Source organism: Oncorhynchus masou, chromosome 23 (genome assembly GCF_036934945.1).
Source record: "Oncorhynchus masou masou isolate Uvic2021 chromosome 23, UVic_Omas_1.1, whole genome shotgun sequence".
In the NCBI taxonomy this organism is placed as follows: domain Eukaryota; kingdom Metazoa; phylum Chordata; class Actinopteri; order Salmoniformes; family Salmonidae; genus Oncorhynchus; species Oncorhynchus masou.
The window spans coordinates 12656355-12680568 of NC_088234.1; positions in this window are offsets into that span (position 1 = coordinate 12656355).

The following is a 24214-nucleotide window of genomic DNA, read 5'->3' on the forward strand; positions in this document are numbered from 1 at the left end:
AACTGAGGGGGAGGAGTCACCATCGAACCGAATATGAAACCTTTATAAAGAACGTCTTTTCTGAGTGAAAATAAATGAGAGCGAAGCTGCCAAGCAACAATAAAGTACCCTGAAGCCAGATTAAGTGTTTGAGAGCTGCCTTGATTATGAAGGGGAAAAGTGTAATGACTGTTTTCCTACTTGCACTTGTTGCAAAATCCTCTGTGTCTCTTCCTATCACTATAACAGTGATTTTGAACGACCCAGTTACACCCCCCTGCTCTGGATCATGCCATGGTGGCAGAAATAAGAAGGGAAGGAAAGAACCATAGAATCAATGGACCATTCTGCTGTCACTCTGTGGATCCAAGACCAAGAAAACACATCCCCTCAGGAACAAACACTGGCATGTCACGCGCTTGTCTGTCGTCGCTACCAGCCACTGCTGAGTTCCTCTGCAGCCCAGCCCACTGAATTCGTAGGAGGAGGTCTACATTCCACACGCCACATTGCATCAACCAATGGCTGTGTGCCATGTCATTGACAATAATAAAGTACATATTTCATGCAGAACGCTCCATTCTCAGTTTTTAAAATAATATGTTTTGATATTAAGGAGGCTGTTGGTTTGTATGTGATCTTAGCACTATACTATAAGGGGTTCCTAGAAATCCATTGTGAGACTAATAACTTCATAGTGTTCTTCACTATCAATATATCTATCTGTCACTATTACTATCTTTAGACAACCTATGGCTCTGGGTATAAGGACAGGGTATCTGGGTCCATGGATGGTTTCCGACAGGGAGATATTTCCTTCATCCTCACTGACCTACGCCATTCTGATCAGGGGACATGCCTGTGTTTCTTCGGACCTGACCACCAGAGAGGAAATCCAGGAGCTGTCATTTTCACTATCACACCAAAAGAAAAGAACAACGACAACACAGGAATGCCAACATGGCTGGTGGTGGTGGTTGTGGTTTTGGTGATCATCCTGGTTGCTGTTTCTATTTTCTTGGAGGTAGATTGAAAGAAAGAAAGAAGGCCTGCTTGGTTTAATGAGAGGTGTTCAAGATCTCAGTCCCTTTCCAGAAGGGGAGTGGGGAGCATCTCTCTGTCACCAAAAGTGAAAGTGAATCAGAGACAGAAGAAGACAGGACTGGGACAGGGACATGTTGTGTCCCCTTTGCTCCTGCTTGAATAATAAGAGATCGGTTAGAACCTCCCTCTACCCCAGGCCTTGTTACCAAGGCTACTGATGGACCTCCCTCTACCCCAGGCCTTGTAACCAAGGCTACTGATGGACCTCCCTCTACCCCAGGCTTTGTTACCAAGGCTACTGATGGACGTCCCCCTAATATCTATTTCAGGAGTGTCTCCATTTAAAAAAATAAAATGTTGAACTTTAACTTTTGGTAGTTGAATGCATTTTGTACATGATCAATTCATTTTACACATCACATTATGGATATACCTCAATACATTTCTGGAGGATCACAAAAATATGTTTGCTTACTAATCCAATAGGGGCGGCAGGGTAGCGTAGTGGTTCGAGTGTCAGACTAGTAACTGAAAGGTTGCTGAATCAAAGCCCTGACCTGACAAGATAAATATCTGTCTTTCTGAACAAGGCAGTTAACCCACTGTTCCGAGGCTGTCAATTCAAATAAGAATTTGTTCTTAACTGACTTGCCTAGTTAAATCAAGGTGGGGAAAAAAGCTATGCGACAGTGTTTGGTACAAGTTCACTTTCTAGGCCAGGCTGTTTACATCACATCTGAAGGATGGTTTAGAAAATTGTGAACCAAGATGATTACCAGTGTATCCTGTTATCACCTGGACTGCTTTTTGACACCTAGAAAAAAAAACTCCAGGCCTCCGTCATAGCTGTCAATTTATAGAGAAAAAAGAAATAATTACAGGGGTCAGTTTGGGAAAAAAGAATCCGGTCTGAAAGGTCCTCTGGAATAACGGACATTCTGGGTAATAAATACATAACCAACGTCTTCTAGTAATACTAGTCCAGTGTAAATAGGACTATAGCCTTAATAATAACTCCTGCAGAATGAAACATTTATTACAGTAAAATTATACACTAAATGTTGTCAAAATGTGGACTTGGGAACAGGAGCCGAGAAATATATATTTTTATGTCTGCATGTTGAGAGAATGCAATGCTCATTAGATAACATCTGTAGACGTGATGTCTTCATCATAACAGCAGTCTTCCAGGGAAACATATAATGAATGAGAAGAGAGACATATAGGTTGCCATCTCCATCTGCATGGCCTGATGAGCAAGGGGTTATACATCACTGTTTACATCCCTGACATCTGAGAATATAGGCCACATGTGTCAAACTCATTCCATGGAGGGCAGAGTTTCTGCAGGTTTTCACCCCTCCCTTATACTTGATTGATCATTTAAGGTAATTGATTAGTTAAACTCCCCTCACTGGTTGTCTAGGTCTTAATTGGACACAACTTGTAAAACCAGCATACACTCAGTCCTCCATGGAATGAGTTTGACAACCCTGATTTAGGGCCCAGGGCCTCAGCTTGGATCAGGGCCTTAGTCTTGGACTGTTTTCCCCAGTTCTTACTGTTTTCACACTTTAATAACTCTTGTTTGTTTAATTTAAAATACAGTTGAGAACTTCTCATACACTAATCAGGATAGAACTGTTGTGTGGATAAAATATTTAATACAACAGACAGTTTGTACCATTTGTGTGTTACAAGTGTGAAATATATTTTTAAACTGTGTTCTTTGAGCTTGGTCTAAAATCATGTTTTAGGAAATGTCCACAATGCAACTATTACAGATCTAGAAGGACAGTTGGTAGGTGACAATATTTGTGTGTTACACATGTGAAATACCTTTTGAAACAGTTGTCCATGAACATGGCCTAAACTTGTGTTTAAAGCCATTTCCACACTCTAATTAGTACTGTACAGAACTGTAAGGAGAGATGATATGAGACACCATTTGTTTTACAACAGTGAATTATATTTTAGCTGCATTTAAAACAATGTTAGAAATAGTTAGGCTACAATAGCTACAAAATATAGAAACCACATTCGACAAAGATTATTTCTAATATGATGTTATGTTCTTTTGCTTTGTCAGTCATAGCGTCCATCATAGTGGACCTACATAGCACACAGAGGTACAGTATCCATCATCACATATTGTAAACCATGTAGTTAACGATTGATTCAGTTGTTTTGTGTCTGGATCTTGTAGAATAACATTTGAGGTATATCCATAATGTGATGTGTAAAATGAATTGATCACGTACAAAATACATTCAACTACCAAAAGTTAAAGTTTAACATTTTATTAAACAAACTGGAGACAGTAAACAATCATGAAATATATATTATAGGGAGGTCCATCATCCTGGTAACAAGGCCTGGGATAGAGGGAGGTTCTTCAGTACCATTGGTGACAAGGCCTGGGATAGAGGGAGGTCATTCAGTACCATTGGTGACAAGGCCTGGGGTAGAGGGAGGTCAATCAGTAGCCTTGGTAACACGTCCGGTGGTCGAGGGAGGTTCTGACAGGGCTCTGATGATACAGGCAGTTGCATAGGGGACAAAACATGTCCTTGTCCCAGTCCTGTCTTCTTCTGTCTCTGATTCACTTTCACTTATGTTGACAGAGAGATGCTCCCCACCCTGTTCCCCTTCTGGACAGGGACTGAACTGAGATCTCAAACAAGTCCCTTTAAACCAAGCAGCCATTGTTTCTTTCAATCTACCTCCAGGAAAACAGTAAACAGCAACTAGGATGATCACCAAAACTACCACCAACACCACCACCTTCACCCATGTTGGCATTCCTGTGTTGTCGTTGTTCTTTTCTTTGGGTGTGATATTGAGAATTACAGCTCCTGGATTTCCTCTCTGGTGGTCAGGTCCGAAGAAACACAGGTATGTCCCCTGATCAGAAAGGCGTAAGTCTGTGAGGTTGAGGAAAATGTCTCCGTTTCGGTAAGCATCCATGGACACAGATACCCTGTCATTATACCCAGAGCCATAGGTTACATTCCCTGCACTGATGGTAGACACATTCTGTCCATCTTTCATCCATTGGACATATATCTCACTGTCCTTAGTCTGTTTATTAGTTAAGCCATGGCAGGCAAGTGTGACATGTCCTCCAACATGGGCAGATTTGTCAGTGGGGACCAAAACTTGTAGATTTACATGCTGTATGTACTCGCCACAGACACACTCGTACAACCCCATGTCATTGTACTCAGCTGAGGAGATGGTTAGAGAGAATTTTCCATCCCTGTTTTCAAACCTCTTCTTAAAAAATCCTTCACCTGTGGTTAAATGATCTCCATCAAGTTTAGCAACCATCTTCATGGACCCTGATTGAGATTCCTGATAACGCCTCAACTCGATGACACCACCAACGCATGATCCAGAGCAGAGTGTAACTGGGTCATTCAACATCACTGTTAAATTGATAGGATGAGACAATGAGTATTTTACAACAAGTGCAAACAGGAAAAAGGTGATGACTCGTCCCCCCTTCATAATCGAAGCAGTTCTCTATAGGCAGTGCTCACGCCCTCAATTTGGCTTCAGGAAACGTTGTTGTTTCTGGACGGTTGGCAGCACTTTTATGCATACAGAAATCTCACTCACTCACTTTATAAAGGTAACATCTTCGGTGAGATGGTGACTCCTCGTCCTTATCCGAAAGTGTTCTGCTCCTAACATTACCAAGGTTTATACTGCTGCGGTTTGTGTTCAAGAGTTCCGTATGCACATTTTTTATTTTCTTATAAGAACATTACATTACACACTACTACGTTTCACAAATATATAACGTAAATAATATATTAACTAAGTAAGTAAAACTAACTTAGTTTTAGCAGAAAATTTAACAGATAATATCGGTACCACAGAAATATAACGATAGTATAATGTATATAATCATATTGTGTGTATATGATGATATTTAAGAAAAGGGAACAGAGGACACAGGGACATCGTTATGGTAGTTGAATTCGTCTGCTGGTTTGACAATGAATACGCGTCTTAACTCGGAGAAGCAGCTGAAGTGGGGTCGGTCAGGAGGAGAACGGCTGGGCTGTGAGCGTATCGGGAGCACTGCCAGTGAAGCCGCGGAACACCTATATATATACGCTTTAGCTCCTTCAGGCTCGTCGGCCGAGAGTGGATCTTCGGCCGAGAGTCTTTCACTTACTCAGTGTCAGAAGGCTGCCCCAACTACGCGCTCTACACCACACCCACATTACGCGCACTCCGCTGCCACCCCATGTAATTTGCTGACACTCTATCCTGTTCACCCAGACTTGCCCCGCTACTGGTTGGATAAGCGTAATGTTGTAAGGACAGATGGAGGAGAGCCCGTGAGCCTGTTTCCCCCTGTTCTCTGACGGACCAGTCTCTCACCATTTCTCCTTCTCTTTAGTCTATGGACCGTCAGATATTGAGGAAAGGGAATATTCTGTACGGCTTTCACTCGGTGGATCCAAGACCTCTCTCTACTCGACTCCGCTACCAGCCACCAGCATGACTTACACACTTCGTCGGTTTCTCTCTACTCTGCCACCGCTGCCATCCAGAGGGAGGGAGGTACAGGACAGCCGTACAGGCTTACTGTGTGGAGGAATGACAGCAGCACCTCCACTACCAGGTTCAAGAATAGCTTTTATCTGACTGCTGTTTTTAACACTTTAGCATTCATGACTGTAGTGTTATTATAATCTTACCACTCTGAACTTTTAGTTGTTGGTCTATTTCTATTTATTGATATTCTATTGTGACTGTTTTACTGTATTCTGTGTACGTGCTACTATATGAGCGAGAGCTCCAACGAATAATTACAATGTATGAATTACTATTAATACTGGTAAATGGCAATATCGTACTTAAGAAAAATTGAATAAACCAATTGAATAAACATAAAATGACTGTCAGATGATTTATGTACCACATGAATATAATGGTATAATGTATAAAATGATAGTGTAGGCAGCGATATTATGATTATTGAGAAAAGGACACGGAGGACATGGTTGATATGGGTAATGGCAGTTTGACTAGTCTGCTGGTTTGACGCTGAAAATGGTTTGATTTCAACTGGCAGTTGTAGTGTTGCTGGAGGGAGAATAACGTCTGGGCTGTGTGAGGAGACGACAGTCAGCGGCAGGTGAAGCGGCTGAACAGCTCTGCTATCTGGGGTGTAGCTCGTTTTGGCTCGAAGGACGAGCGTCTTTCACTTCCATGTTTGATCAGTGCAGAATGCCCGGCAGTCTTAAAATAAAAGTAATTTAAATGTTCTGATCGTGGCATAGCTGATCAAAGCTGCTATCGCGGCTGGTTTGGCAGATTTCCATGTGTTGCAGTGTCTGTGGTATCTCGATTCTTTATTCTGTTATTAAACTGACTGTCCTCTGCATTGTCAGAGTCTCGGTTCTGACAAGACTCGACTCCACAGTGCTCCAGTGGTCTACAGTCGTTTCTCAATATCTACAATAACATTCATTAGGTAGGCTGAGTGAACTGAAGTTCGAAATGGACAGTCAAGTCAGTCACTATAAAATAAATATATTTTAGAAAATAGTAAACACTATGTTATCTAACCAGGACTAACCATACTACTATACTACAGGCGAAATGTAGCCTTCACATGCCAAGCTTCCGCATCCTCTCTACCACTGAATATCTTCGAGACCAATATATTACAACACTACTTTACCAGTTACATTTATACATCCAAAAACAAAGTTAATTAACTACATTCGTTTACATTTTATTTGTGAAACGCATTAGTGTGAAATGTAATGTTCTTATAAAAAATATATATTGATTGCATACAGAACTCTTGAACAAAAACAGCAGCAGTATAAACCTTGGTAAGGGGAGGAGCAGAACATTTTCGGGATAAGGGGGAGGAGTTACCATCGAACCGAATATGAAACTTTTATAAAGAACGTCTTTGCTGAGTGAAAAGAAATTAGAGGGGAGGGAAGCTGCCAAGCAACAACAAAGTACCCCGAAGCCAGATTGAGGGTTTGAGAGCTGCCTTGATTATGAAGGGGGGACGAGTCATCACCTTTTTCCTGTTTGCACTTGTTGTAAAATACTCATTGTCTCATCCTATCAATTTAACAGTGATGTTGAATGACCCAGTTACACTCTGCTCTGGATCATGCGTTGGTGGTGTCATCGAGTTGAGGCGTTATCAGGAATCTCAATCAGTGTCCATGAAGATGGTTGCTAAACTTGATGGAGATCATTTAACCACAGGTGAAGGATTTTTTAAGAAGAGGTTTGAAAACAGGGATGGAAAATTCTCTCTAACCATCTCCTCAGCTGAGTACAATGACATGGGGTTGTACGAGTGTGTCTGTGGCGAGTACATACAGCATGTAAATCTACAAGTTTTGGTCCCCACTGACAAATCTGCCCATGTTGGAGGACATGTCACACTTGCCTGCCATGGCTTAACTAATAAACAGACTAAGGACAGTGAGATATATGTCCAATGGATGAAAGATGGACAGAATGTGTCTACCATCAGTGCAGGGAATGTAACCTATGGCTCTGGGTATAAGGACAGGGTATCTGTGTCCATGGATGCTTACCGAAACGGAGACATTTTCCTCAACCTCACCGACTTACGCCTTTCTGATCAGGGGACATACCTGTGTTTCTTCGGACCTGACCACCAGAGAGGAAATCCAGGAGCTGTAATTCTCAATATCACTCCCAAAGAGAGACACAGGAAGGACAACAATGTTGGAGGTGGTGTTGGTGGTTGTTTTGGTGATCATCCTAGTTGCTGTTATTTTCTATTTTCTTGGAGGAATATTGAAAGAGACAATGGCTGCTTGGTTTAAAGGGAATTGTTTCAGATCTCAATTCAGTCCCTGTCCATAAGGGGAACAGGGTGGGGAGCATCTCTCTGTCACCATAAGTGAAAGTGAATCAGAGACAAAAAAAGACAGGATTGGGACAAGAATATATTTTGTCCGCTATGCACCTGTCTGTATCATCAGAGCCCTGTCAGGACCTCCCTCTACCCCAGGCTTGTTACCAAGACTACTGATGGACCTCCCTCTACCACAGGCCTTGTTACCAACGATAAAGATTGACCTCCCTCTATCCCAGGCCTTGTTACCAAGGCTACTGATGGACTTCCCTCTACCCCAGGCCTTGTTGCCAAGGCTACTGATGGACCTCCCTCTACCCCAGGCCTTGTTACCGAGACTACTGATGGACCTCCCCCTAATATCTATTTCAAGAGTGTTTACTGTCTCCAGTTTGTTTAATAAAATGTTGAACTTTAACTTTTGGTAGTTGAATGTATTTTGTACATGATCAATTCATTTTACACATCACATTATGGATATACCTCAAATGTTATTCTACAAGATCCAGACACAAAACAACTGAATCAATCGTTAACTACATGGTTTACAATATGTGATGATGGATACTGTACCTCTGTGTGCTATGTAGGTCCACTATGATGGACGCTATGACTGACAAAGCAAAAGAACATAACATCATATTAGAAATAATCTTTGTCGAAGGTGGTTTCTATATTTTGTAGCTATTGTAGCCTAACTATTTCTAACATTGTTTTAAATGCAGCTAAAATATAATTCACTGTTGTAAAACAAATGGTGTCTCATATCATCTCTCTTTCTACTACCATACTATTTGTATTGTATTGCCAGAAACATGATTTTAGACCATGTTCATGGAAAAATGTTTTAAAAGATTGTTGACAGTTGTAACACAAACTCCAATCATCTCTCCTTCCAGTTCTGTACAGTACTAATTAGAGTGTGGAAATGTCTTGAAACATTATTTTAGGCCATGTTCATGGACAACTGTTTCAAAAGGTATTTCACATGTGTAACACACAAATATAGTCTCCTACCAACTGTCCTTCTAGATCTGTAATAGTTGCATTGTGGACATTTCCTAAAACATGATTTTAAGACCAAGCTCAAAGAACACAGTTTAAAAATATATTTCACACTTGTAACACACAAATGGTACAAACTGTCTGTTGTATTTAATATTTTATCCATACAACAGCTCTATCCTGATTAGTGTATGAGAAGTTCTCAACTGTATTTTAAATTAAACAAACAAGAGTTATTAAAGTGTGAAAACAGTAAGAACTGGGGAAAACAGTCCAAGACTAAGGCCCTGATCCAAGCTGAGGCCCTGGGCCCTAAATCAGGGTTGTCAAACTCATTCCATGGAGGACTGAGTGTATGCTGGTTTTACAAGTTGTGTCCAATTAAGACCTAGACAACCAGTGAGGGGAGTTTAACTAATCAATTACCTTAAATGATCAATCAAGTATAAGGGAGGGGTGAAAACCTGCAGAAACTCTGCCCTCCATGGAATGAGTTTGACACATGTGGCCTATATTCTCAGATGTCAGGGATGTAAACAGTGATGTATAACCCCTGGCTCATCAGGCCATGCAGATCGATATTGCAGCCTATATGTCCTTCCCACCACACTTCCTGCCTCAGTCAGCAGGGTTTGTCAGCCACCATATCTACCCAGTCTTCCCCAGGGACAGTAGCAGTCACCCTACTGGGCATCCAGGACAGTAGCAGTCACCCTGCTGGGCATCCAGGACAGTAACAGTCACCCTGCTGGGCGTCCAGGACAGTAGCAGTCACCCTGCTGGGCATTCAGGACAGTAGCAGTCACCCTGCTGGGCATCCAGGACAGTAGCAGTCACCCTGCTGGGCGTCCAGGACAGTAGCAGTCACCCTGCTGGACATCCAGGACAGTAGCAGTCACCCTGCTGGACATCCAGGACAGTAGCAGTAACCCTACTGGGCATCCAGGGACAGTAGCAGTCACCCTACTGGGCATCCAGGACAGTAGCAGTAACCCTGCTGGGCATCCAGGACAGTAGCTGTAACCCTGCTGGGCATCCAGGACAGTAGCAGTAACCCTGCTGGGCATCCAGGGACAGTAGCAGTCACCCTACTGGGCATCCAGGACAGTAGCAGTAACCCTGCTGGGCATCCAGGACAGTAGCTGTAACCCTGCTGGGCATCCAGGACAGTAGCAGTAACCCTGCTGGGCATCCAGGACAGTAGCAGTAACCCTGCTGGGCATCCAGGACAGTAGCAGTCACCCTACTGGGCATCCAGGACAGTAGCAGTAACCCTGCTGGGCATCCAGGACAGTAGCAGTAACCCTGCTTGGCATCCAGGACAGTAGCAGTAACAGTAGCAGTAACCCTGCTGGGCATCCAGGACAGTAGCAGTCACCCTACTGGGCATCCAGGACAGTAGCAGTAACCCTGCTGGACATCCAGGACAGTAGCAGTCACCCTACTGGGCATCCAGGACAGTAGCAGTCACCCTACTGGGCATCCAGGACAGTAGCAGTAACCCTGCTGGACATCCAGGACAGTAGCAGTAACCCTGCTGGGCATCCAGGACAGTAGCAGTAACCCTGCTGGACATCCAGGACAGTAACAGTAACCCTGCTGGACATCCAGGACAGTAACAGTAACCCTGCTGGACATCCAGGACAGTAGCAGTAACCCTGCTGGACATCCAGGACAGTAACAGTAACCCTGCTGGACATCCAGGACAGTAGCAGTCACCCTACTGGGCATCCAGGACAGTAGCAGTAACCCTACTGGGCATCTAGGACAGTAGCAGTAACAGTAGCAGTCACCCTACTGGGCATCCAGGACAGTAGCAGTAACCCTGCTGGGCATCCAGGACAGTAGCAGTCACCCTACTGGGCATCCAGGACAGTAGCAGTAACCCTGCTGGCATCCAGGACAGTAGCAGTAACCCTGCTGGACATCCAGGACAGTAGCAGTAACCCTGCTGGACATCCAGGACAGTAGCAGTAACCCTGCTGGACATCCAGGACAGTAGCTGTAACCCTGCTGGGCATCCAGGACAGTAGCAGTAACCCTGCTGGCATCCAGGACAGTAGCAGTAACCCTGCTGGACATCCAGGACAGTAGCTGTAACCCTGCTGGGCATCCAGGACAGTAGCAGTAACCCTGCTGGCATCCAGGACAGTAACAGTAGACCTGCTGGCATCCAGGACAGTAGCAGTAACCCTGCTGGACATCCAGGACAGTAGCAGTAACCCTGCTGGACATCCAGGACAGTAACAGTAGACCTGCTGGCATCCAGGACAGGGTTGGGCTCAGGTTGCGTCTCCCCTGAGTTTTCGTCCCAAAATATGTCATTTTGTGTATTTCATTCAGTTAGCCTCGTAGCCAGAGAGCATTTTACCGGGTAGTTTTCTGTAGCAATAATAAATGGATGAAAAACAGCACCTGTTAACCAGACCGAAACCCCTCCACACCCTTCGGTTTATGGTGAGAATAGAGAGACTTCTGTCTGACATTCTCTCTGATACTGGGTAACTACCGCCACCCTGTGGAAAAGCAGGGTAGTTGAGACATTGGATAAATCCAGGTTGGTTCTATATTTCCCAATCTGTTTGAAGAGATGAAGAGACTAAGGGACTACATTCTAATTCTCTAGTCTTCTCCTGAACTGTTCATTTATACACCTCATCTCATGGATTTAAAATGAATGGAGTGGTTGTAGGAATATGGTGGGAAGTCTCTCCAGCTATACTTGCTCCATAGTAGTAATATTACCAAACAAGAGGTGTGTTGGAAGGTAACATTTGCAGGTCTTTTCCATGGAAGGACAGAAGAACAGAGAGAATTTGAATGATGATGGTACTGAGGAGGAGCCACTGAGATCAGGAGAAAACAGAAATGTCAATCATTATCTGCCAGTAACCATCTCTAAACTGTTCCCATAGAGATGGAGGAGCTGTCAGTAACCATCTCTAAACTGTTCCCATGGAGATGGAGGAGCTGTCAGTAACCATCTCTAAACTGTTCACATAGAGATGGAGGAGCTGTCAGTAACCATCTCTAAACTGTTCCCATGGAGATGGGGGAGCTGCCAGTAACCATCTCTAAACTGTTCCCATGGAGATGGGGGAGCTGTCAGTAACCATCTCTAAACTGCTCCCATGGAGATGGAGGAGCTGTCAGTAACCATCTCTAAACTGTTCCCATGGAGATGGGGGAGCTGCCAGTAACCATCTCTAAACTTGAACATGTGTCTCAGAGAGAGAAGGGATGAACCGTGGAATAAACTCTGTGACAAGAAAACATCTCCTAGGTCACAATAGAGCACCAGCATGTCCTGAAGCACCGTGTCTCTCTCTACTCTGCCAGTATCCAGCATGACTCACACACTTCATCTGTGTCTCTCTCTACTCTGCCAGTATCCAGCATGACTCACACATTTAATCTGTATGTTAGTGTGTGAATGTGTGTGCGTATGTTAGTGTGAAGGTGTGTGAGTATGTTAGTGTGAAGGTGTGTGAGTATGTTAGTGTGAAGGAGTGTGAGTATGTTAGTGTGAAGGAGTGTGAGTATGTTGCTTTTAATTAAATGTTTTTTTATTGTACTGAGGAGGAGCCACTGAGATCAGGAGAAAACAGAAATGTCAATCATTATCTGCCAGTAACAATCTCTAAACTGTTCACATAGAGATGGAGGAGCTGCCAGTAACCATCTCTAAACTGTTCCCATGGAGATGGAGGAGCTGCCAGTAACCATCTCTAAACTGTTCCCATGGAGATGGGGGAGCTGTCAGTAACCATCTCTAAACTGTTCCCATGGAGATGGAGGAGCTGTCAGTAACCATCTCTAAACTGTTCCCATGGAGATGGGGGAGCTGCCAGTAACCATCTCTAAACTTGAACATGTGTCTCAGAGAGAGAAGGGATGAACCGTGGAATAAACTCTGTGACAAGAAAACATCTCCTAGGTCACAATAGAGCACCAGCATGTCCGGAAGCACCGTGTCTCTCTCTACTCTGCCAGTATCCAGCATGACTCACACACTTCATCTGTGTCTCTCTCTACTCTGCCAGTATCCAGCATGACTCACACATTTAATCTGTATGTTAGTGTGTGAATGTGTGTGCGTATGTTAGTGTGAAGGTGTGTGAGTATGTTAGTGTGAAGGTGTGTGAGTATGTTAGTGTGAAGGAGTGTGAGTATGTTAGTGTGAAGGAGTGTGAGTATGTTGCTTTTAATTAAATGTTTTTTTATTGTACTGAGGAGGAGCCACTGAGATCAGGAGAAAACAGAAATGTCAATCATTATCTGCCAGTAACAATCTCTAAACTGTTCACATAGAGATGGAGGAGCTGCCAGTAACCATCTCTAAACTGTTCCCATGGAGATGGAGGAGCTGCCAGTAACCATCTCTAAACTGTTCCCATGGAGATGGGGGAGCTGTCAGTAACCATCTCTAAACTGTTCCCATGGAGATGGAGGAGCTGCCAGTAACCATCTCTAAACTGTTCCCATGGAGATTGAGGAGCTGCCAGTAACCATCTCTAAACTGTTCCCATGTAGATGGAGGAGCTGCCAGTAACCATCTCTAAACTGTTCCCATGGAGATGGAGGAGCTGTCAGTAACCATCTCTAAACTGTTCCCATGGAGATGGAGGAGCTGCCAGTAACCATCTCTAAACTGTTCCCATGGAGATGGGGGAGCTGTCAGTAACCATCTCTAAACTGTTCCCATGGAGATGGGGGAGCTGCCAGTAACCATCTCTAAACTTGAACATGTGTCTCAGAGAGAGAAGGGATGAACCGTGGAATAAACTCTGTGACAAGAAAACATCTCCTAGGTCACAATAGAGCACCAGCATGTCCTGAAGCACCGTGTCTCTCTCTACTCTGCCAGTATCCAGCATGACTCACACACTTCATCTGTGTCTCTCTCTACTCTGCCAGTATCCAGCATGACTCACACACTTCATCTGTGTCTCTCTCTACTCTGCCAGTATCCAGCATGACTCACACACTTCATCTGTGTCTCTCTCTACTCTGCCAGTATCCAGCATGACTCACACATTTAATCTGTATGTTAGTGTGTGAATGTGTGTGCGTATGTTAGTGTGAAGGTGTGTGAGTATGTTAGTGTGAAGGTGTGTGAGTATGTTAGTGTGAAGGTGTGTGAGTATGTTAGTGTGAAGGTGTGTGAGTATGTTAGTGTGAAGGTGTGTGAGTATGTTAGTGTGAAGGAGTGTGAGTATGTTGCTTTTAATTAAATGTTTTTTTTATTCGTATTTTTTGTCTTTTTTTGTTGTGATGAATTTGATTGTTTTATACACATGTGTATATTGTTTTAATATTCTGTTTTTATTGTAATGTGTACAGGGCTATCTTGTAAAAGAGATTTTAATCTCAATGTGACTCCTTGTTGAAATGAAGGTTAAATAAATGTTGTTGTTTTTTAATCCAGTCGATCTCCCGAGCTAAACAAACCCTTTCTCAACAGTCTTGATTTACTGGACAGGCTCCGCTTCCGCTGTAAAAATTCATGCCATAATATTCATGCCATTAATACTAACTCGGTATTAAATATCCCTACACATTTCACATATAAATATTTACTCAGGGTGATTATTTTTTGGTAAGAATATTTATTTACAAAATACCTGCCAGCGTTCTTTTCTTAAATTATTCTGTTGAGCGGTCTTCATTTCTCTCTACTGTTCCAGTAGTGATACCATCTCTCCATGCAGTGTCGAAATGATACCATCTCTCCATGCAGTGTCGAAATGATACCATCTCTCCTTGCAGTGTCGAAATGATACCATCTCTCCATGCAGTGTTGAAATGATACCATCTCTCCATGCAGTGTCGAAATGATACCATCTCTCCTTGCAGTGTCGAAATGATACCATCTCTCCATGCAGTGTTGAAATGCTACCATCTCTCCATGCAGTGTCAAAATTGCCCCCCCCCCCCAAAAAGTGATTGTATATCATGATTATGGGAAACTAAATAATAGAAAATATAATTCACAATTGTAAAATAAATGGAGTCTCACATCATCTCTCCCTCCAGTGCTGTACTCTACTAATTAGAGTGTGGAAATTGCTTGCAACACAATTTTAGACCATGTTCATGGACAACTGTTTCAAAAGGTGTTTCAAATGTGTAACACACAAATATATATCCTGCTAGTACTGTACTAGTTCAACACAATCTCACATTCTCACAAAACCGGAGCAACATGGCTAAAATAATGTAGGCCTGCCTACAATATAAAAAGGCAGCACATGTCAGCTCACTATTTTTCTCCTCTCAATTTTGATATTTTAACTTAATAAAGCATTGGTTATTAAGATTTAATTCCAGTCGGATTTACGAGCCAAACAAACCCTCCATCGACAGTCTTGACAACTGGCAAATGCATTGGGCAGGGCAAAAACAATTAAATATAGCTTCCCCTCCTCTCAATAAAGGCCATGTTTAGTTTTTAGTCACGTAAAACAAAACGGGAAAAACTATTTTTGTTTGTTTATAAATATAGAGTAGCCTATACAGGCACCTAAAACACATTACTTCTGTGCGCATATGGACAGTGTGCATCAGGACTGGATAGACTCCACTTCCACTGTCATAATTCATGCCGTAATACTGCTAAAACCAGCTTCTGGTTGGTATTAAATATCCCTTTTAGCGCTGGCTGAAATGACCACTTATTATGATTTAAGGACACACCTCAAATATTTCCACCCCTCCCATCTGAGCTCAAGCAAGCTGATATGAGACAGGTAAATGATTAATCTTTACGCAAAAGTTTGAAAACAGCAGAGCGCTAGCTTTCGTAGATCGAAGTTGTCCATGAACGTGCATTTCACACTAGCGCCGCCTTAACGCCAGCCGAAAACAGAGCCCCTCCTAAAATATATACAGTACCAGTCAAAAGTTTGGACACACCCACTCAGTGCATGAGGCGTCACTACAGACACCTGGTTTAAATCCAGGCTGTATCACAACCGGCCGTGTTTGGGAGTCCCATGGGCGGCGCACAATTGGCCCAGTGTTGTCCGTGTTTGGCCGTCATTGTAAATCAGAATTTGTTCTTGTACTCTGTCAAACATCCATCCTAACACATATTGTAAACCACGTACTTAAATGTTTTGTAGTTTTGTGTGTTAGCTTGTAGAACAACATTGAAGGTTTGTATCTGTCATTTGATGTGGAACATGAATTAATCATGAATAGAATTCTGCATTACCAACTATCCTTTGTTCTTTTAATTCAGTATTTAATCCAAAATGAAACATGAATACACAAATGGATACAAATGTAAAATTGATGTCAACTTTAATGTCTATTTATTTTTATAAATTAATGGAAGAAAAATCATTAAGAGTTTAATTGAAACAAATATTTTATTTATACATTTCATAATAAACTACAGTCCATTTTAAAATGTAAAAAGAAACTTACAACTTAGTCTTAAAAGTGATCATATAAAATACATTAAAGTCATGAAATCCTTCAGCGTGTTAATTTGATTGTTCTCACATTTGCAGGATAACCAGTAATCAGTTCCAGATATCAATAATATTACAAATGCAGCAGGAACCAAACAGGCACATTATACATTGATAGTATTGTTGATCACAGGAGATGAAAGCAGGAGAACCTGAAGAAACAATGACTAACTGACCAAAGTGCAAGAAGTCTCTTGTTGTTCCCAAATAACTCTCAAATTCTGATGATATTTTAATTCCATAATCATCTTAACCACACACACACACCAGGCTAGAGTAACTCCTCTGTCTCCGTGATGGTAGAGGATCCATTCACCTCTCGGGTTTCTTTCTCCCTCTCGGGACACATGGTAACTCTCTCATTACTATGACCATCAGAACTCTGTTGGGACTCTTTAAGGCACTGGATGTTGGGATCGTCTGGGGGCGGAGCCAAAGATAAATCCTAAACAGTTCATTCTGGATCGCAGATGACACATTGTGCTTGTAAAGAAACTCACAAACCATCCTACTGCAAATGCTATCACTATCTTTATTCCTGTGTCCTCAGAGCGGGTTTCTCTAGTAGTGACAGTGAGAGAGACATAGTCTGGAATTCCTCTCGTCTGTTTGTCAGGGCGGACGAGACATAGGTATTTCCCCTGATCATAAAGGCTCAAGTCAGTGAGGGGGAGGGAAATGTGTCCCTGTCTGTAAGCATCGTTGGACCCAGAATCCCAGTTCTCAAACCGAGGGCCATAGGTTATATTCCCTGCTGTGACATTCAGTACAGTCTCTCCATCCTTTTCGCAGTAGATGTGTACCTCACTGTCAGGAGTTTGTCTTTTAGTTAAAACATAGAAGTTGAGTTGTACATTTGATCCAACGTAAGCAGGTTGGCCTACAACAATGGGAACTGAAACTACAAATTGTACATCTTCTTGAGTCTTACCGCAGTGACACTCAAACCAACCGTTGTCATTAAATACAACAGAGGTGATGTTGAGATAGAGGTCTCCATCCCCGGGTTTAACCCTGTTCTCAAAGCCCACTCCGGGTGTGAATTCTCCTTGGTGCAGTGTAGCGACCGTGGTGTGTGTAACACCTGCTGATTCACTCTCATGGCGATGCTTCCATTCTATAAAACCATCACATGATCCAGAGAAGGGGAGTGTGACAGTGTCATTCAAAACGACTGTAATTGTTGGACGCACGGAGGATTCCACAACGTAGAAAAACACATGGTGGTAAACAGCGATAAACACTGTCTTCCAAAAACAATTCATTGTAGATTGCTGGACCTTCGGTGCGCCAAGCTTCATAACGTCTGTTGTTGATAGCAGCTAGCGAAATGTCTGCAATCTACTCCAGATTTCTGTGAGGGTTTCGTTCCGTGTTAAATAACCCGTGTTTGACTGACTATTCTGCTCAGCAGTAGCGATCAGGCGGCTAACAGCTTCCTTCTGCCTTCTCTGGATGGCTTAGTGTCAGTGAGCAGAAAGGATGTTGTGCTGTTTTATATAGGACACTCTGGACACGCCCCCTTATAAAGCGCGAAAAAGTGAAGCCTAAACCACGAAACGTGACGCTTTTCAAAGGGGAGCTTTGAGAAAAGCTTTTCAGTTATACAGTGACAGTGTTTGTATGCCAAGTTGACATGTTGACATGCTATTTTTCTCTGCAGTTTTAGCCATTGTGACAACTAAGGGATGTTGCTGGTTGTGTTTAACTACGACATTTGTTGATTGCTTATCTTCAACATGGACTTGATTTCCTCTATTTCTGTATCAGCAGAACTAATAACCCTGAAGACTATGTTGTGGAACAGTCCAGTCAGGAGAAAGTCAGGAGATCCTTTGTAGCTTAGTTGGTAAAACATGCCGCTTGTCACGCCAGGGTAGAGGGTTTGATTCCTGGGACCACACATTCATAAAATGTATGAGCATATGACTTTAAGGCACTTTGTATAAAAGCATCTGCTACACGGCATATATTATGTTAAAAAAATAATCTGGAAATATGACATTTATAGGAATAATTTATATAATTTATAATGGGATAAATCAGGGTTTATATAGCATGACATTAAGATATTCTATGAACCCTTTCTATGTACATGAGACAATGCATTTATCCTATCCAATAAAATAAAATAGTATTTGTCACATGCCAAAGATCCCAAGATGGCGTAGCAGTAAGATGTGTCGTGTCGTGTCGTGTCGTGTCGTGTCGTGTCCCTTGTATATATCGTCTTTTTTAGTTTTTACATATTTTTCTTCGCATATCTTTTAAAACATTTTGCTAAACCTCAGCTTCCAAATACTCTCCTGCAACCCGCCTCACCCAATGTAGCTATTTTCCTATTTATACTTACTTCGGAACCAGAACCCCTCAACTGAAGCTAGCCAGCTAACTACCAGCTATGCTAGCGGTCTTCAGCTAACCGGTCATCAGCTAACCTTTAGCTCGGAAAGCTCTCGCCAGTTCGAACAACGCGACTCTAACCAGAGCATAACGGACCTATTTATTTTTTATCCCCGGATTCCCACCGCAAACGGAACATCTTTCAGCTGGACCTTCACAACTAGCTATCTAGCTAAACCGCAACCCCGGATGATTACTCCTGGCTAGCGTTTCCCCCCACTTAGCTTGAAGCTAGCCCGGCCAGAGCCCCTGTGCTACCACCGTAGCATACTCCTGGGCTACAATACCTACCACCGTAGCATACTCCTGGGCTACAATACCCGGACCCACGACCGGTCTATCGATGTCACCGCATGAAGAGGAATAAACAGACTCACCCCATCGCGACGTCCCCCAAAGGCTAACTCTCTAGCCCTTGCTATCTCCTTGCTTGCTATTTTGGCCTGCTAACTGCCAGCTTGTTTAGCCCCGGTCCGCTAACTGCTACCTTGTTTAGCCCCGGCCTACTAACTGTTAGCTTGTTAGCACAGGCCTGCTAACCGTCTGAATCGCCGCGTCCCAAACACTCACTGGACCCATATTTACTCTCTATCTCTTTTCGATTTTTAATTTGTTTATACCTTCCGGTAACCTTTCTCACCCAATGTGATATGGAATCGCTATTATTTTTAATTTTTAGAACACACTCAAGAACCTCCAGAAGCTAACCAGCTAACTAACTACAAGCTATTTAGTCATTGTTAGTTTCTTTAACCTGGATAACACTCACCAATCCAGCTTCCCTGCCCCCTGGACACTGATCACTTGGCTACATAGCTGATGCACGCTGGACTGTCCATTAATCACGGTACTCCATTCTGCTTGTTTATGTTTTATCTGTCGGCCCGTTGCCTAGTCAACGCCATTTTACCTGCTGTTGTTGTGCTAGCTGATTAGCTGTTGTCTCACCTACTGTTTTAGCTAGCTTTCCCAATTCAACACCTGTGATTACTGTATGCCTCGCTGTATGTCTCTCTCAAATGTCAATATGCCTTGTATACTGTTGTTCAGGTTAGTTATCATTGTTTTAGTTCACAATGGAGCCCCTAGTTCCACTCTTCATACCCCTGATACCTCCTTTGTCCCACCTCCCACACATGCGGTGACCTCACCCATTACAACCAGCATGTCCAGAGATACAACCTCTCTCATCATCACCCAGTGCCTGGGCTTACCTCCGCTGTACCCGCACCCCACCATACCCCTGTCTGCGCATTATTCCCTGAATATATTCTACCATGCCCAGAAACCTGCTCCTCTTATTCTCTGTCCCCAATGCTCTAGGCGACCAGTTTTGATAGCCTTTAGTCGCACCCTCATACTACTCCTTCTCTGTTCCGCGGGTGATGTGGAGGTAAACCCAGGCCCTGCATGTCCCCAGGCACCCTCATTTGTTGACTTCTGTGATCGAAAAAGCCTTGGTCTCATGCATGTCAACATCAGAAGCCTCCTCCCTAAGTTTGTTTTACTCACTGCTTTAGCACACTCTGCTAACCCTGATGTCCTTGCCGTGTCTGAGTCCTGGCTCAGGAAGGCCACCAAAAATTCAGAGATTTCCATACCCAACTATAACATCTTCCGTCAAGATAGAACTGCCAAAGGGGGAGGAGTTGCACTCTACTGCAGAGATAGCCTGCAAAGTAATGTCATACTTTCCAGGTCCATACCCAAACAGTTCGAACTACTAATTTTGAAAATGACTCTCTCCAGAAATAAGTCTCTCACTGTTGCCGCCTGCTACCGACCCCCCTCAGCTCCTAGCTGTGCCCTGGACACCATTTATGAATTGATCGCCCCCCATCTAGCTTCAGAGTTTGTTCTTTTAGGTGACCTAAACTGGGATATGCTTAACACCCCGGCAGTCCTACAATCTAAGCTAGATGCCCTCAATCTCACACAAATCATCAAGGAACCCACCAGGTACAACCCTAACTCTGTAAACAAGGGCACCCTCATAGACGTCATCCTGACCAACTGGCACTCCAAATACACCTCCGCTGTCTTCAACCAGGATCTCAGCGATCACTGCCTCATTGCCTGTATCCGCTACGGAGCCGCAGTCAAACGACCACCCCTCATCACTGTCAAACGCTCCCTAAAACACTTCTGTGAGCAGGCCTTTCTAATCGGCCTGGCCCGGGTATCCTGGAAGGACATTGACCTCATCCCGTCAGTTGAGGATGCCTGGTCATTCTTTAAAAGTAACTTCCTCACCATTTTAGATAAGCATGCTCCGTTCAAAAAATGCAGAACTAAGAACAGATACAGCCCTTGGTTCACTCCAGACCTGACTGCCCTCGACCAGCACAAAAACATCCTGTGGCGGACTGCAATAGCATCGAATAGTCCCCGCGATATGCAACTGTTCAGGGAAGTCAGGAACCAATACACGCAGTCAGTCAGGAAAGCTAAGGCCAGCTTCTTCAGGCAGAAGTTTGCATCCTGTAGCTCCAACTCCAAAAAGTTCTGGGACACTGTGAAGTCCATGGAGAACAAGAGCACCTCCTCCCAGCTGCCCACTGCACTGAGGCTAGGTAACACGGTCACCACCGATAAATCCATGATTATCGAAAACTTCAACAAGCATTTCTCAACGGCTGGCCATGCCTTCCGCCTGGCTACTCCAACCTCGGCCAACAGCTCCGCCCCCCCGCAGCTCCTCGCCCAAGCCCCTCCAGGTTCTCCTTTACCCAAATCCAGATAGCAGATGTTCTGAAAGAGCTGCAAAACCTGGACCCGTACAAATCAGCTGGGCTTGACAATCTGGACCCTCTATTTCTGAAACTATCCGCCGCCATTGTCGCAACCCCTATTACCAGCCTGTTCAACCTCTCTTTCATATCGTCTGAGATCCCCAAGGATTGGAAAGCTGCCGCAGTCATCCCCCTCTTCAAAGGTGGGAGACACCCTGGACCCAAACTGTTACAGACCTATATCCATCCTGCCCTGCCTATCTAAGGTCTTCGAAAGCCAAATCAACTAACAGGTCACTGACCATCTCGAATCCCACCGTACCTTCTCCGCTGTGCAATCTGGTTTCCGAGCCGGTCACGGGTGCACCTCAGCCACACTCACGGTACTAAACGATAACATAACCGCCATCGATAAAAGACAGTACTGTGCAGCCGTCTTCATCGTACATGCCAAGGCTTTCGACTCTGTCAATCACCATATTCTTATCGGCAGACTCAGTAGCCTCGGTTTTTCGGATGACTGCCTTGCCTGGTTCACCAATTACTTTGCAGACAGAGTTCAGTGTGTCAAATCGGAGGGCATGCTGTCCGGTCCTCTGGCAGTCTCTATGGGGGTGCCACAGGGTTCTATTCTCGGGCCGACTCCTTTCTCTGTATATATCAATGATGTTGCTCTTGCTGCGGGCGATTCCCTGATCCACCTCTACGCAGACGACACCATTCTATATACTTCCGGCCCGTCCTTGGACACTGTGCTATCTAACCTCCAAACCAGCTTCAATGCTATACAACACTCCTTCCGTGGCCTCCAACTGCTCTTAAACGCTAGTAAAACCAAAAGCATGCTTTTCAACCGATCGCTGCCTGCACCCGCATGCCCGACGAGCATCACCACCCTGGATGGTTCCGACCTTGAATATGTGGACATCTATAAGTACCTAGGTATCTGGCTAGACTGTAAACTCTCCTTCCAGACTCATATCAAACATCTCAAATCGAAAATCAAATCAAGAGTCGGCTTACTATTCCGCAACAAAGCCTCCTTCACTCACGCCGCCAAACTTACCCTAGTAAAACTGACTATCTTACCGATCCTCGACTTCGGCGATGTCATCTACAAAATTGCTTCCAACACTCTACTCAGCAAACTGGATGCAGTTTACCACAGTGCCATCCGTTTTGTCACTAAAGCACCTTATACCACCCACCACTGCGACTTGTATGCTCTAGTCGGCTGGCCCTCGCTACATATTCGTCGCCAGACCCACGGGCTCCAGGTCATCTACAAGTCCATGCTAGGTAAAGCTCCGCCTTATCTCAGTTCACTGGTCACGATGGCAACACCCATCCGTAGCACGCGCTCCAGCAGGTGTATCTCACTGATCATCCCTAAAGCCAACACCTCATTTGGCCGCCTTTCGTTCCAGTACTCTGCTGCCTGTGACTGGAACAAATTGCAAAAATCCCTGAAGTTGGAGACTTTTATCTCCCTCACCAACTTCAAACATCTGCTATCTGAGCAGCTAACCTGATCGCTGCAGCTGTACATAGTCTATCGGTAAATAGCCCACCCATTTTCACCTACCTCATCCCCATACTGTTTTTATTTATTTACTTTTCTGCTCTTTTGCACACCAATATCTCTACCTGTACATGACCATCTGATCATTTATCACTCCAGTGTTAATCTGCAAATTTGTAATTATTCGCCTACCTCCTCATGCCTTTTGCACACAATGTATATAGACTCCCCTTTTTTTCTACTGTGTTATTGACTTGTTAATTGTTTACTCCATGTGTAACTCTGTGTTGTCTGTTCACACTGCTATGCTTTATCTTGGCCAGGTCGCAGTTGCAAATGAGAACTTGTTCTCAACTAGCCTACCTGGTTAAATAAAGGTGAAATAAAAATAAAAACAAACAATACAATTAAAACAATATAAAATATTTACTAAATACACTAAAGTAAAAAATAAAAAGGAAAACAATAAATGAACAATAACGAGGCTATATTTTTTATTTTTATTTTACCTTTTATTTTACCAGGTAAAAACCCATTGCGGTTGAAACCTCTTTTGCGAGCGCGACCTGGAAAGAAGGAAGGTAAACAGGGAAATAGCAGCGTGTCCATAAAATATTACAGAGAAATACAAAATACACACAATATAGAAATTGAAGATTTGAAACAACTGCAGTTATCAGTGTTGTCGATCAGAGTCTTGGTCACGCCCTGACCATAGTAAGCTGTTTTTTTCTCTGTGTTGGTTGGGGCGTGATAGTGTCTAAGTTGGGTCATCTAGGGTTTTTTGTATGTCTATGTTGGCCTGATATGATTCCCAATCAGAGACAGCTGTTTATCGTTGTCTCTGATTGGGGATTATATTTAGGTAGCCATTTCCCTTTTATGTTTGTGGGATCTTGACTATGTTTAGTTGCCTGGCTGCACTATTTTTGTATAGCGTCACGGTTCGTTTGTGCTTTATTGTTTTGGAGAGTTTTCAGTGTATTAAAAATATGTTGAACTCTACTCACGCTGCACCTTGGTCTCACTCATACAACGATCGTGACAGTCTTAAAAACAGGCAAGGACACCACCCCCTAACTTTAAAATCTTTTGAGGCATGTTCCAGCAGGAAGGGGCATTATGGGAAAAAGTTTGTTTCCCCATCTCAGTTCTAGCCTTAGGAACATAC